The sequence below is a fragment of the Protopterus annectens genome, chromosome 13.part0 (assembly GCF_019279795.1).
Source record: "Protopterus annectens isolate FY-2018-M chromosome 13.part0, PAN1.0, whole genome shotgun sequence".
Lineage (NCBI taxonomy): Eukaryota > Metazoa > Chordata > Ceratodontiformes > Protopteridae > Protopterus > Protopterus annectens.
In genome coordinates this window covers 283,159,271-283,176,825 of record NC_056747.1, presented here as the reverse complement: position 1 = coordinate 283,176,825, position 17,555 = coordinate 283,159,271, and positions in this window count along the sequence as shown.

Here is a 17,555-nt window from a genome sequence, read left to right as displayed (position 1 = left end):
AGTAGCCCATCTGGTCTTTGTACTTTATCCTCCCTAAAACAGCCAGTTGTTTCTCCACTTCTCTTTCTGTCCCACTGGCTGCCAACTATTTGGGTAGCATTGTTGGTGAAAGTATGTGCTTATACAATGATTCCTGCTATTCGAGAAACACTTCCTACTCATAGGAATAGTAAAATACATTTTGTATGCTAGTAAAGTGTTTGTTTTTCACACTGATGTGTATCATCCCTTGCTTTATATAATTTGTCCTTTTGGTTAACTGGCTTACACTTTATTTATGAAACAAAAGACAAGAGAAGAATTTTTTGGCAGACAATATACCCAAACCAAAATTTGTTACCTTTGTGCTTTTCCCCTCTGCACCTGATGACCCCCTCCCTATTTTAGACATGCCTTTGCAATCCTTTACATAGGTGAAGACCTAAAGTTTGGCTTCCACATTCAACATACAGTGTAAAAAACACACCAAAACTAAGCTCTGTCTTTGTATAGAACAAAACTGTATCCATCCAACACTGCAAGATGTCATATCTCTATTACCTTCCTACTACCTGTTCTTTTCTGCTCAGCACCAGTACTGACAAACATCCAACTAACTCTACTAAACAAATTCAAGCAGTGCTACAATAAAGTTGCAAAATTTGCAGCCAACCTCCCCCAAAGTACACATCGCTGTTTGGCTGTCAGAGACCTCCAGTGGCTTGATCTACCTATCATCTCACACACTCCCATCTCCCAATTATCCACGATCTAGTAAACAAACAAATGACTATCCATCTTTAGCAAACCTTGGACAACCATACAACCCTCCCAGAAGCTTGCACTGTTCTGACAAATACCTCTATCTGTTCCCTCTTCTCCCATAAAGTGTCAAATCCCTGGAAGTCCATCCCCCTAACAGTAAGACAGGACTGCTTGCTAAAATCATTCAAACTACAGCTAAAGTCTGATTTACTCAAACGTTTGGCTCTGCAAATGTGCTGCACCAGATTAGCACATCATTCCTCTTCAGTCTCATCCCTATTCAATTCCCTCCCTCCATTTCCTCTTCAGTCTCATCCCTATTCAATTCCCTCCATATCCTTCTCTGACCTCTACTGTAATTCGCTCTCTGCCCCCCTTTGGTTATACTCCATCCTCCGCCACCCATTTCTTCTCTCTCTCTCTCATTCTCTCTCTCTCATTCTCTCTCTCTCTCTCTCTCTCATTCTCTCTCCCTCTCCCTCTCCCTCTCCCTCTCTCTCTCTCCATGTACACACACAAACAGTGAAGAGGGATGGTGCATAAATGCCATCACCCCCAGCATGTCTCTTACAATGCCATCCCTCCTTCAAGGGACTGTGACATTCGGCAGTCCCAGATTGCCCCTCCTAGGATGGGTATGTCCACTACACCACTGGAGCTTGTACATACTCAAACCAAAATTCCACCGTATATTGATATGTTTAATCCAAAGCACTGCGTATTGTTAAGAGTGTAGAAATGAATCATACTGGTGTTTGTTTTGAAGAGATGAAATACACTTGTCCTTTTACCACTATCCCATCCCATCTGTGTGTTTCTACTATAGATACCAGCAGACATTATTAATATTCTGGTGGGTTGACAAAAGAGTTCTCATCAAAGATTTTCACCTGGAACAGAAAAAAAAGCTACAACAAACAAGGAATTCTATCTTGATCCAAATAGTACTTATTGTTCTATGAGAATGTAAAAATTAGATGTTTTTTTTTATTCCGGGAAGTCTTAACTAAATATAATAACAGAACAATTTCCAAAATGGAGGTAAATACGCAGATGCTGAAACAACATCATTTAACTGCACTGGTGTGCTTGGATTGCAGTTTTTTTTTTTGGTATATTAAAGTTTCATTGTGAATGAAATTATATGGCAACATAGCTGCAAGGAGGAAGAAATACCGTCTTTCCATTTGACTAAAAATGATTCCTCGTGCAGAATTTTCCTTAAATGACTTTTGAAGTGACACTTTGCTACATTTCATAAGCTGCATGTTTCCAGACTGCACTGTTTTTCACTTTTCAGTCAGTAAATATGGCTCCACTACATTGCAGTACATTTCAAAATGATCAAGAAAATGTAAAGAAATGGATGATACTGCCAAAAAAGTCACTAAAACCAAAACCACCAAGCAGTATTCATGATGAACGACCCCAAGCCACAAAGTTGAGCAAGTTTATTGCAAAAACACACAGACACTTATATTTTCTTTTTCATTGAAAAAGGAAATACAAGTGTCTCTGTGTGTTTTTGCAATAAACTTGCTCAACATTGTGGCTTGGGGTTGTTCATCGTGAATACTGCTTGGTGGTTTTGGTTTTAGTGACATTTCAAAATGATGCATTAAAGTGACAGAACTTGTTTTCACATTTTTATGAAAGATTTTTAGGACTCACTCCAACTTGACCAATTTGTGCCACCTCTGCTCTATCAGTTTAAGTACAAAACCTGAAACTTGTGACGGCAGTAATTTGAAAATGTTCTTTCTCTTCTATACGTGTATCTGCAACCTGTCTTTTATTATTATTTTAGTTTTTTGATACCTGTTTATCCTTTTCAGGGTTGTGGGGATAGCTGGAACTATTCCTAGCTAGGGTTGCCAGCTTTCTTTGTGGCTAAAACCGGACTAAGGTCACGCCCCTTGCATCACCCATAACTCCGCCCATTCCCACCCCTCTCACATCCATGCCCCACCCATTTTGTGACCTAATCATGACACCAGTTGATGGGAACGCCCTCTTTTTCTGTTCTGGATGCCTGCTTTCAGCCGATTTCTCCCCAGTTGCCATGAACACTGTTAAAAACTCTCACTCTGCATACTGTCTTGTGCTTTATTCTACAGTGATTACAGATATTTGGATTTAATTTAAAACATTTATTTCAAATTTTATAGCACAAACTACTGATACACATATGCTAAACAAAGCAATACAGTCTCACAATAAAAACAGACTTAGCATTAAAACTACTCTGCCTTTAAATCTCACATTCATCTAAACAGCATTGCACATTGTTTTCCCAAGTTTGGGATGATAACATTTTAAAATGTTCTAAGAAATGACAGTATTAACAACAATCATATCTTACATCAATAACAGACCTGAAAATGTATAGCATGGTCTGAAAATACATGTTTAGTATAAAACAATACATAATGACACAATTGGTCTTGCAGCTTTTGAAAAATGAACCTATACCTTTTATAGAAAGCTACAGAGCATATGCTTAATGTGGACAACTAATGGATGGTCAGAAACTAGCAGGGTCATCAGTTTACACACCTTTGCTATACCAATCTCAGCTCCGAAATGAGGGACAAGAGCAAACAAAGGCACAAAAAACTGCTCTTGTACATTTAGAAAGCTGCTAGAGTAATATACTGTGTTAACGGCATTCAGAAAAAAGTATTGTAAGTCTGAAATTCAATTGTGTGTCATTATTTAGTGCAATGCTGTATGCTAAATCAAATCATGTTACTCTAGCAACCTTCAAGGTTTATAAGAGTAACCCCACAGTCTTCCTTTCCATTTTTATCTCTAAGTGCACATGCGATGGAAGATCATTCTAGGGATTTTCTTTATGAATCAAGTGTGATACTGCCATGATCATACTGCCAGAAAATGTCTTAAACCTGCAAGTTATATCTATTTGTGTTTAAATATTTGGCACCTCAAGCCTTCCTCAGACTGCTGTATGTCATATGGTCTGGCTTCTAGTACACTGCTATACAATCTGAAAGTAAAGCCAATGGAGCTAATAACACAATATCCCATATATCACCTCTAGTTTAAATTTAAAATACTAAAGCTGAGATGTTATAAAGTGTCAGGGGTGATTATATTTAAGTTTGAACTGAACTGAAGCAGATCAAGTTATTTCATAAAACATGGTGCAGCTTAACCTTAAAAAGGCCCATTGGTAGGTTTATGGCAGTTGGAAATTATGATTCTAGAAATTCTATTTTTTCCTGACTGCAATCAGAATGCAAGGAAGCTCAGAAAGGCAGAGTAATCTATATTTCTACATTTCACTAAGGAGGAAGACATACATGTTCAGACTCCTTGTTGATTTGTCAGGAAAAAAACATGCTTTACACAGAACAGACCAGAATATGAGTCAATATCAGAGACATCATTTTGCAGAATCAGGGAAAGCTGAGAGCATCTACATGATATATTCCCTAAACAGACAGACAGACAGACAGACAGACAGACACACACACAGACACACACACACACACACACACACACACACACACACACACACACACACACAGACACACACACACACACACACACACACACACACACACACACACACACACACACACACACACACACCTATAGGTAGTTGGAGGATCATTAGATTCAACTACCTACATCCTTTTGGTGCAACAGGAAACTGGACCAGCCACTGTAAAGAGGGAGGCTGCACAAACTGTGCAAGGAAGTCATGTGATCCGGGATTCAAACCAGACTGTAAACACTGGTTCTTTTAAAGGACAGTTGCTTTAGTAAAACATAATTTATGTTTAAACAGTTGAGTACTTTTAAGCTTCCTCTAAAAATCTGACCATTGCAATATTTGATAACATCTGTGAAAATGAGATTCATGACAAAGTGAAACCACATCACTTTTTTTTTAATTTAACGCCTTCACAGTTTTATACTTTAATTACATTTAAACATAATGCAGATATGGATGTGATGAAATCTGATAAAGGTGGGAGTATTCTTATGGACACTGCAAACTACATTAACAAGATGGTATGTTTGTTAGGGGTCCACTTCACAAGACTGAAATTTCATTTGACTGACTTTCATTTGACCAAGACCAAAATACCTAATTTTCAAAATGCTTAAAACTCACCTGACTGAAACTCATAATACCTTACAATGCTTAATTTAAAAATACTAACTTGTAAACCATAGACATGCACACTTACAACACCAATGACTAATACTTTCCAGAAATTAAAAACTACTTGCAATACCCTCTTAACAGAAACCGAATGATATAAAACCAAACTATATACTAACTTCAGGATTGCACTACAGTAGGGAAACTGGCATATACCTTTTACTTACCTTACAGTAGTCTACACGCTGCCACTACTGTTGGGAATGCACAAACCATCCATCATATTACTTGAGATAGTTCCCATAAAAATGTAAACAGGCGTACCCACATTTAGAAACACTACACCACCACTTTCAAGATGACCATCGGTATACTGACAATCAGTACTATAAGTTACAGTAATTTTTTTATCACAAGCAAGTCACAGGTGAAGGGAAACCCACATCATTTCTATGGTTTACAATTCAGTATAATGAGATTCAGTCAAATGAGTTTTCAGTATTTTGAAAATAAGGTATCATGGTCTCAGTCAAATGAAATTTCAGTCATATGAAGTAGACCCATTTGTTAGCTGTAGATTTGACTTATCAGGAAGTTAGTTATTTAGAGATCATGGCTGCATATAAATATAATGCTACAGTAAACTCTCAGTTAACAGTCACCCATGGGGATTGGTAGATTCTAGATAACTGTAGTTTCTGGTTGCTTGAGAGTTACTATTAAAAATAGGCCTGACTAATACTGTACTCTATACTATTTGTTTGGTTTAACTTGGCTTTTAGGTTGCAGAGAGAGGTAATTTATTTCTATCTTCCTTTTTAAAACTCTAAAAACATAAGGTATTTTTCTGCGGGGTCTATGTTAAATCATCGAACGCTTAAAAAAGCAAACAATGATTTATCTAACCCATGTAAATGAAAGCTTACAATCTCAAACGCATAGAACTGCAATTTTTTTCCAAGGGAAAAAAAATTGCTGTTCCACAAAAAAAAAAAAAAAAAAAAATTTAAAACATTACATAAAGTAGGGGGCTGTGCCCTCCATACAATATACCAACTCTAAGATCACACTACAGTCATGAAAACAGCAAAGTAACAAACACCCAAGCGATTTCTTTCCCAAGGAAAGAATTTGCTTATATGCCATTTCGCTATTTTGCCTTTTCGTGCTTTCAAGTCTGATCAAGATGCATTTGAAAAAATGGGTCTTCGATCATTTAATAGGAACCGTTTCTGTGGGGGGGCGGGGACAGAAAGTGCAGCACATGAAAATTGTACTGTATTTCTTCAATTTTTTTTTTCTGGTTGCTTGAGTTCTAGTTAACTGACAGTTTACTATACAGTTTTATATGATGTAGTATTGAATGGCCAAATAACATCTCATATACATCATTTTTAAGGGTGGATATCATTTGCATCAATTTTTAAGGGAGGATATCCAATTCTGCCTATCTTATTTTGAATTCCAAAAATTCATGAATTGATTTCAGTCCCACCTTTTGGGCCAATAGTTTTGAAATCTGGTTCTAAGACAGAGCTTTTCACATTATTTATTTCAAAAAATATTAAGCAGATGGCCGATTTCTTGGCATTTTTTAAGTTCAATTAATAGTTTGCTTTTCGACAGTAATGTACTTTTTGTAGCAACTGATGTAATTGATTTTATATGACAAATGAATTGATATGCTTAGGAATTTTGCTGTTAAATACAATCCTTTTTCTAATGCTTCTATTGAATTGAATTGTATATTCTTGATCTGGTCTTAAATATGTTTAACAGGTTCACTGATACTTTGTTCTTATGATTTGTGTACCTTCAGAAAGCAATTTGTTTTGGCTTTTTACTTTTATATATAAAAATTTTGCAGTGGAAACTGCAGAAATTGTACCACCCCTACTGTCTGAGAGATATTGGTTTAGAGTCTGGATGCACTGTTTTTGATTGTTGTTGTTGTGACACTACAGGTGTGTGTAACACTGTTTGCTTCTAACGCATGCATGAATGTCACAATGTAGACTTCCTTGCAAAAGGACTTTGTTTTACTGACCACATTCAAGAATTATAAGGAAATAATGTATTAATATATTATACTAAGCAAAAATGTGAGGCACTAAGCTATTTTGTGGAGATGGTTTGGATGAATTTTGATGTTGCGTGCTTTGTATTTTCTTTTTATTTAACAATTTTGTCTATTTTTTTTTTTTTTTACAAATGGGACATTCCATTAATGAAGTGTGTCAAAAGATACACCATGAAACTCTAATATCTACCATTATTGTCAGGCTGCAATCCTCAGTGATTTACTTGAAAATCAAAAGTTTTATGAAGCATGGACAGGGTATGAGCCAAAATAAGAAGTGTTCTACAAAAATCATGGACAGATGAAAGGTAAGATTCAGTCACATTAGGCAAAATCAGAAACAATAAAGAGTTATAGACATTGTGCTGCATGTGATGTGCTTTTGTGACAACGGAATCAGCCTTCACATCTGCTTTCACATAAAAGGAAGAGATAATGCATGGAGGTTTGAAACCTGGATTAACAAACGTGCAACTAACCTTAAAATTGAAAACTAGACAAAAATACAAGTAAAACTGCCATAAACTGAAAATCCTCACTTTGTACACCCTCTTGCTAAGTATGTAATGGACTCTGCTGACCCCAACATGATGTCAGCATGTCACCAGGGAAGCAGAATTTATTACATTGCAATCAATGTTTGTGGACCATGTTATGGCTATGGAGGGCATTTTTTGGAAGAGATCTTCCTTAAAAAGAAAAGCGTGAATGCAAACTTAAATGGCAGAAAGACAGCCATGGTAAGCAACTAGTGAGGAAATACATTTTGAAAGCAGATAGGCTCATAGGTTCGTAGGTAAGTTCTAGGCTAGCTGCCATTGTGGGCCATTTTAAACCTACCCAGTTTCCCCTTTTGGGCTCAAAATATCCTATTCCATTTGGTTAAGGAATGGCCTTATAATACTAAATTACCTATAATGAGAATAACTTGGTTCATACCGTAGATAATTTGAGGGGAGCCATGCATGGAAAAAAGCAATTAGTAGTTGCCTCTTTTCATTAGTAGCACAGAGGACAGTCCAGGGGTAAATGTTCTGTTTCTCTCCATTGACCTAACTAGCGCTCAAATATGGACAGAGATTAACTTTAGTTTTATGCTGTATCCTCTGTGAGATATAGTTGTCCCCCAAACTGTTCAGTTGATGCTGCAGAAGAGGCTTTAGGCATAGCTTTCTCTTCCTGTACATTTCATCTGTTGTAGGAATTAATTCTAATTATGCTCCTTAATCCAGGTGAGGCCTATTGGCAAGGTGTTTGACTAATTGCAATTAACAGAAAGATTGATCACTACATTCAAGGTTTGACTTTTTCCCCAGGGTGTAATGATCTCTGAGTTGATTTTATTTACTCAGAGGTTTGAGGGGCAAGGCCTTCTGGGCTTGTGGGAAGTTCTCCAGTGAAATATATCCACCCCAAAAGGCAAATCAGTCTTATTTGTTGGTCTTTTAATGAAATCACTTTTAGTAGTATAGGGTGTCAGCCAACCGACATGGAACTTCATCCAGATTTACCTCCGAGTTTAGAACCACCTTCCTTTTCCCTTAGCTACATTCATGAGGAAAAATCAGTGTGTGTACCAAGTGCAAGACTGTCATACTTCCACAAACTGTAGTCAAGGCTTTCAGTAGAAAGAGCAGGTCCATCTTACATTTACAATTAGAAACACGCTGTACTTCAGGGAAAGCTTATACTAAAAATGCCCAGGCTTGTAAAGCATATATCTTAAGATTCTACCAGAAGAATTGAATATAGTTAACTTTCAAATGTGTTGCTGATTCAGTTTGAGCGGTCAGTTAATACATGTACAGCAGTTTAACTTAATAAATAAAAGTTTCAGTGATACTGAATACAGCAAACTACACTTAAAAATAAGTAATATACATAGCTCATGTAAAGACAGTGATCTGTTTTGCCACACTTGCACTTTTAACAGTTGTATCATTGTGCTCAAAACTTAATGCTTGTACTGATTTAAATGTAGGTTTAGGCATATACCCATCGGTATGGCATGACAATTTAACCCATACTGATGAAAACCTGTTCACATCCTTTTTTTTTTTTTTGCATTAGTTGTAGTTTTTATTGTTTTAGTTCACTACTCCCCTTTTTATCATAGATTCTGTTTCTGTTGTCACAGAATCATGATGTGCGTTTACAATCATTTTGTGCCTTTTGATTGTATGCCCACTGTAACAGTATATCCATCCTTGCTTGGGTGAACATCTACTTCTGTATAGTAGCAGCCTTAAATATATTTCATAAACTGTTCTACAAAAGCAATTTCTATTGCAAAAGCTTTTTTTGATTTTACAGTTTGGTGTATGTGTCAGTACAAAATGAGGAAATGTGTAACTTACAAAAGGGTCATTCTGTTTCGTATGATCAGTATGGTTTCTGAGCTGGCTTCAGTACATTAACTGCTGACAGAATGGTCACCTACGGAAATAGACAAATGTCACTTCCCGGATTATGCCATTTTTGGATATGAAGAAAAGCCTGTGATTGTATAAACTATTCTTTGGGAATACTATTAGTTAAATTCACTAGACTTGCTATGTGCCCTTGTCAGTACACACACAATTATCGGACAGATTCAGGTTCTACACGTCAACAGTTCTCTTCTTATTTCTTGAATCGTTTCTACAAATTATCCTTGGATGAGTCACACTTCTCCCAGCATCCATAACATATTCAGACTAACTCTCTTAGAATTTGTACCTGTTTTCTAGTAAAAACCTAACTGCAGATTCAGTAAAACTAAGATTAACATTGTCTACAATTCTCCAAAAGTGAAAATAAATAAGCGTTCTTCTTATATTAAACCAACTATATCCCATTTGAAACTACAATTGTTTGAGCCCTTTGTCTGACTTCAGGTTGTCATTCTTGCATCTTGCTGATTCTTATAAGAACTATACACATCAAACTTAAAGCAGACCTGAGAAAATCTAAACGTGACATTTGAAAACTTACATAACTTTCAGATCAGTTACACCTTTAACACTTCTCAGAAACTGTATTTATCTAAGATTTGTTTAACCAAAAATATCAGAGACATGCTATTGTCAAGTCAGAAAATAGTACCGTTCATTCATCTTTAAGACTGTTTGCTGGGTTCACACTGCAGAAAGAAAGACCAAAGCAGGAGGTAATATAGCAATAACCCACACCTGGGTGTGGGTAATGCTGGATTTACCCATGGTTGGTGTGGTTTGGTCACGAAGGCAAAGCCCGAGTGGCCAAACAAAGCCAACCGTGGGTAAATCCAGCATTACCTACACCCAGAAGTGAGTTATTGCTATTATACAATGACATTATTTAAGGGAAAAAAAAATTACTTTTCTTAAATAATGGCATTGTATAATGCCTCCTTGCTGCCCTTCCGCAGCTGTCTGGTATTCTGTGGCAGTTCTGATGTACGCAGTATATCACAGCTGTGGGCAAAAGCAATGGAGAAAGCAAGATCTCCGTCGCTTTTTACAAACTGTTTTGCTATGTTAAATGGGCTTAACATAGTGAGGCAGCTTTAAAAAAAAGCAACCATTGCTTTTTTTAAAGCTGTCTCGCTATGTTAAACCTCCAAAAATATCCGCTATAGAAATGTCAAAAACAAAAAGAAACAAGCCAGCAACAAGTGGACCGCTGATAAGTAAGTAGTTTAATAAAAAACTACCAAAGCAACATGAGAGCTTAAAGACAAACGGTTTTTAAACCTGGCCTTCTTCAGTGTTTTACAGAGAAGCCAATCATGAAATGCTTTTATATAATCATGAAAAAGTTATGATTGGTTGACAAGAGATACTATGCTCATGAATATTCATCAAAAATATATACTTTCCAAATTTATTTATAAACATTCATTGAGCCCTGGGCTGAAAAGTGCACCAAGTTTGGAGATACTATGCTCATGAATATTCATCAAAAATATATACTTTCCAAATTTATTTATAAACATTCATTAAGCCCTGGGCTAAAAAGTGCACCAAGTTTGGTGATCCATTTCTTTTCTTTCACATCAAGTTTTTTGTGCCAGCCACATTTGTTCGTTCTATAATAACTTTGTCAATAATTGTAAAATGAAATTGTGCCTTATTATGTACAAGTGTATGTTTATATAGGGCATTAGATGTTTTTTTACATCTAATGTCACTCAAATGTTCGACACACGTAACCTAACTGGTCGAGAGGTTTGCCCAACATAAAATGAGTGACAGGTGCAACATGCCATATATATGGCCCAATCAGTATTACAATTAGCAAAATTGAATGTCAAAAACTCTGTTACTATTTCTACTAGTGAATTCTTTTGTTTTCACCATATGTTTACAGTTGACACAGTGGCCACAGGAAAACAACCAATGAGTTTGTCCCCAAAATAGTTGTCTGATGTACCTGGGGTAGCGTAGATTGAAATGATGTTTGTAATGATTAAAATGTCGCTAGGTTCTTTCCTTTGCGAAAGGAAAATGAACATTTATTGGGAATAATTGCTTTGATTCTAACATCCGCTTCCAATATATTCCAATTGTCCTTGATAATGTTCATGAAATTATTAGTGTTTCTGCCAAATGTGGTTGTAAAGTATGTTTTTCTTAATGGGTTTCTTTTCAAAAGATTTGATCTGTGTAAACCTGAAGCATAATTTCGAGCAATTGTAACATACCCTGAATTATAACCCCTATCAATAAATCTATTATGCAGATCTTGAGCATGATGAGCAAAACTAATGTTGTCAGAACAGTTACGTCTGATTCTGATGAATTGTGATTTTGGAATGTTTTTGGCGATATGTTTTGGATGAAAGCTGGAGGCGTGGAGTATGGAGTTATACTGGGGAAACTTTCTATAGATTTCAGTTTTTAGAGTATTATCCATATTCCTAGTTACCAAAACATCCAAAAATGTTATGGATTTTTGATCATAGGTGATAGTGAATTGTATTCCCCATTTGTTATCATTCAAGTATTCCATAAATTCCTGAAGATATGAAACATCTGATCTCCACACCATCCAGCAATCATCCAAATATCTTCGCCAGATATCAATTTCAGGTAGAAACCAATTATGAGTATCGTCATAAATCATAATTTGTTCTATATAAGCCATGAACAGATCAGCATATATAGGGGCAAAAGACGCCCCCATTGCTGTACCTCTGATCTGCAAAAAACATTCTTGATTGTAGAAAAAACATTTTTAGTCAGCACATGCTCAGTCAAATTTAACAAGAAGGTATTAAATCCTGGTTGATACATATTAGATTGATAAAGCCAAAATTCAATAGCATCCAGTCCAATGTGGAATATTAGTATATAATGAGCACACATCCAATGTACAGAGCCACCAATCTGAATCCAACTGCATATCATTAACAATGCCCAAAAATTGAGTAGTGTCCTGTATTCGTGATCTAACAAATGACAACAAAGGCTTCAAATGCATAGTCAGAAATTCAGAAAGTGGCTCAGTGAAAACATGCCCGACACAATGGGCCTACCTGGTGGATGTAAAAGATCTTTATGTATTTTGAAAGTAAATATATTGTCTAATAGGGTCAGAGATTGTTAAGTGATTTAATGTTTTGTTATAATCCCATTATCAAAAGCAGAATGTAAAAAATCATCTATTTCCTTTTTAAATACAGGAGTGGGATCCAGTGGCATTTTGGTGTAATATCGAGCATCATCCAATTGTTTGTGTGGATATCATAATAACTCAATCTAACACTACCACTGCTCCTCCTTTGTCTGCATTGATAATGACCAAATCTTTGTTACTAATTCTTCCAAACAAGACATCTCACCATCAGTCATATTATTAGACATTGGTAAACAATGATTATACTGAAAATGTAACTCATTAAGTACACTACGCAGAAATAGGTTAACAGTTGGATGCATGGGGGGTGTGAATGATGAAGCATGATATTTAAAGGTATCCATTTGTAACTGTTCAACACCCCCTTTGTCCTGAAAAAATAATTTGAGATTAATAAGTCTGCAAAATGAAAATAAATCTTGTGTGAAATTATCCTCAGAAATAAAAAAAACAGGAATGAAAGATAGTCCTTTATTTAGTAGAGATATTTGTTCAGCTGTAAGTACAGTATTAGAGATATTACATACATTATTTACTTGTTCGTTAGTATTTCCATCAAATTTTGTAGACTTGTAACTTTTCCTGTGTTTCCTACCACCCCTCCTCCCTCTATGTTCCCTAAAGGGGGTATATAGTTTTTCCGTTTGGGAGTTGGGGAATCCATGGTGGACTGTGTTTCAATATCTGTTCCTGATGAGGTGTCATAGTCAGTAGATTCAATATTACTACCACGTCCTTTAAGTATAGAACGCGGACGTTTCCTTTTAAAATTAGATGAATTTTTGTTTTTGTTATGCCCATCTTGGAATCTAACGTGTCTGGTATTTTTAAAAGGTTGCCCCTTCTCATAATCAGAAAGATCACGAGAGAATTTTTTGAGTTTTCTTTCCTTTAAAACAGTATCAAAACTTAATAATTCAGCACTGAGCTTTGATAATAAGGCAGGAAAAAAAGTGTCATTTTGATAATGATTACAGTCCTCAATAGACTTTAACACTTGAGTAGTTTCTTTATCAATAATCCTGGTATAATAATCCGATAAAGAACTAACAAACTTCATTGAACACTCTTGCTGAATGGAAACCGATTCTGTAGTTAGACTTTCATCAGGGTCAGCCACCAGAGGCTGAATTTTTACCCTCAGACCCCTAGGGCAAATGCCCTTAGCCAAATAAGCTTTGAGTAATTTATGGTGCCAAACACAAGATCTAAGTGTTTTCATATTTTTGTTAAGTTCAGCAAAATGTTTTTCACATTTTTGTTCAGGCTTCATGGAAATAATATTCCCAGAGCCCACAGAATCATCACCAATGCCAAAGGGTGCAAGATCATCCTTATCCGCTGATAAATCCAAAAATATTTTATTTAAATCCATGATATATTTATATTCAATAGTCCTTAGTCAATTAATGAATGCTTACTCAAAATATTATTAAATGCAACCACGTCCTGTGCGTAATTCTAATGATAATCAAACAATAATGGCAATATACTGTCGGTGCCAAAATTATACACCCTATAGCCACGTCATACACAGGACAATAATGGTATAATAGCTCCAGCCCTAAACGACAAAATAAAGTCAAGTGTTTGGCACCCAAATTCTCAAATTAATATAAATGAAAATTGTTTTGATGGTCCAAGAGGAAAAAATAAAACCCTACGTGCAGACACTGTGTGGTTCAATGAAGTCAAGTGTTGATGAGATCATATATTCTAGCTATTATGTATATTTCGGAAACGTACATAAGAATCATCCACTAATAATAACAGTGTGTAGACTCACAAATAGGGATATATCAAAGGTAAGTATTATAGTGGTGAATGTATCACTACAAAAGCCCTAAGAAACCATTTAGTATATATAGTACAGGAATAGGCAACCCATGTTTCAAAGATAAATCATATATAATATAATAGAGGCAATCTCCAGGGACCTATAATAAATTGTTTTTTAGAAAAAGTTATAAAAATTATTGAAAATGATATACTTATTATCATGTGTCAACTCAAAAAACAGCTATCATGTTTATGATACTCAAACAGTAATGGCAATATAATATGAGGTACAAAAAAATGTACATCTTATAATCACTTCATGCACAGGACCATAATATTATGGTGACTGCACCACTAATGGGCAAAAGTTAAAGCCAACTTGTGAGCAGTTATGTTCCCTTGTTTGGTAATATCCAAGTGTTAGTCAAATCATATATTATAACTATTATATATGCTCCAAAGGTGTACATAAAAATAATCCACAAGTAATAACAATATATAAACTTTAGAGCTCAGGAAAACCACTTATTAACTATCCAATATAAAATATACAAAAGTGAAATTTCTATATTTCACAAAATCATATATATTTTATGGTGAAAACAATAATCAAAGCTCAATGTTCAATTATTCTGAGCAATATTGTGGAGAATGTACCTAATGCCATTTATCATTTGGAAAATAAACTATTATATTCATAGAACTACCTCATATGTGCTTGTGAGGCTGAACTGTGCTACTGGTAATTGTAACATAAACACAATAATCATGTAGGTTACACAAAACAGTTGGTACTTCAATTATTCATACTGTAATATACTGATAATAAGAATAGTGTTTTTAAGATGTTATTATAACATCCAAAAATAAAGTCCCTATATTTCACAGGTAATTTATATATATTATAATAAGCATAATCCTTAGGGTCCTGAGGCCAATCGCTTTGCAAAGACTTCACAAAAATATTAGAAAAAATTATTCTTTGTTCCACTTAGCTTGAAAAACAAGCTATACTATTGAGCAACAAATAATAGTAGTCTTTAATATGGCCCTAATAATAGTTATATAGAGTGTAACATGAACATCAAGAAGTTCAGTAATGTTTGCATCAAAGAGAGACAGATAGAACTATCTCATATATCTTTTGTTAAAAAATTGTACTATCGTACTGATAATAATGGCACAAACACAGTAATCAGCATCAGTTGTTATAAACAAAAATATATATTCAACAAGATGTTCTAATTATCACTCATGGATATAAATACATTTGTTGCTTATATCAATAAAAATGATAGAGTGTCCAAAAGACCAATATAAGTCACAGTCCCTTTAAAGGCTTTTGACTAATGTCGTTGTTAAATCGATGAAACACAGCTATGTCAAAAGTTATCTTGAGGAAGCATGAGATTAGTCCAAGTATTTCGGATGAAAAGATAGTCACAAATAGAGTCTATAGATCGGAACCACAGTCATCCGTGTGAAAATATATTCCAATAGTAACCCACACACAAAACGCTGATGGCACTTGTCCCAGTTCACCACTTGGCAGAATACGTAACAGTCAAAGAGTTAAATAATAGCCTGCCCAAAAGAATAGCTCTGATGAAAAGAGCTCCAATAGTTTCCCTTTTGAAAGTGAATCCCGCACCGAAAATAATCAATGTAGGTGCTCAAAAATCCAAAATATACCAAATAATACAGATGAATAGCGACTCACCAAGTAACATATGCGAGCCCATCTATAGTTGACATCAACTCCAATGAAATTGGCGTTAATAGCAAATCGGCTTTGTACATAAGTCCTGGGATGGCGTAGCCAGCTTGGTGCAAAAAATAGAATCTGGAACCAGTCTGCTAAACGTATAGAACATAGTATACCAGAAAAATCATCCAAATTAGGTTCAAAGATATGCAACAATTTAGTCAGCCAAATGAAATGACACAGTCCACCATGGATCCCCCAGCAGGAAGTAAGTCAACGTGTAACCTCCAAAAATATCCCCTGCATGTAAGGAGTTGCACGGCTATAGAAATGTCAAAAACAAAAAGAAACAAGCCAGCAACAAGTGGACCGCTGATAAGTAAGTAGTTTAATAAAAAACTACCAAAGCAACATGAGAGCTTACAGACAAACCGGTTTCGGCCCGGATTTAAACCTGGCCTTCTTCAGTGTTTTACAGAGAAGCCAATCATGAAATGCTTTTATATAATCATGAAAAAGTTATGATTGGTTGACAAGAGATACTATGCTCATGAATATTCATCAAAAATATATACTTTCCAAATTTATTTATAAACATTCATTGAGCCCTGGGCTGAAAAGTGCACCAAGTTTGGAGATACTATGCTCATGAATATTCATCAAAAATATATACTTTCCAAATTTATTTATAAACATTCATTAAGCCCTGGGCTAAAAAGTGCACCAAGTTTGGTGATCCATTTCTTTTCTCTCACATCAAGTTTTTTGTGCCAGCCACATTTGTTCGTTCTATCGCCAATAACTTTGTCAATAATTGTAAAATGAAATTGTGCCTTATTATGTACAAGTGTATGTTTATATAGGGCATTAGATCGGATTATTATACCAGGATTATTGATAAAGAAACTACTCAAGTGTTAAAGTCTATTGAGGACTGTAATCATTATCAAAATGACACTTTTTTTCCTGCCTTATTATCAAAGCTCAGTACTGAATTATTAAGTTTTGATACTGTTTTAAAGGAAAGAAAACTCAAAAAATTCTCTCGTGATCTTTCTGATTATGAGAAGGGGCAACCTTTTAAAAATACCAGACACGTTAGATTCCAAGATGGGCATAACAAAAACAAAAATTCATCTAATTTTAAAAGGAAACGTCCGCGTTCTATACTTAAAGGACATAGTAGTAATGTCGAATCTACTGATTATGACACGTCATCAGGGACAGACACAGAAACACAGTCCACCATGGATTCCCCAACTCCCAAACGGAAAAACTATATACCCCCTTTAGGGAACATAGAGGGAGGAGGGGTGGTAGGAAACATAAGAAAAGTTACAAGTCTTCAAAATTTGATGGAAGTACTGACGAACAAGTAAATAATGTATGTAATATCTCTAATACTGTACTTACAGCAGAACAAATATCTTTACTAAATAAAGGACTATCTTTCATTCCTGTTTTTTTTGTTTCTGAGGATAATTTCACACAAGATTTATTTTCATTTTGCAGAC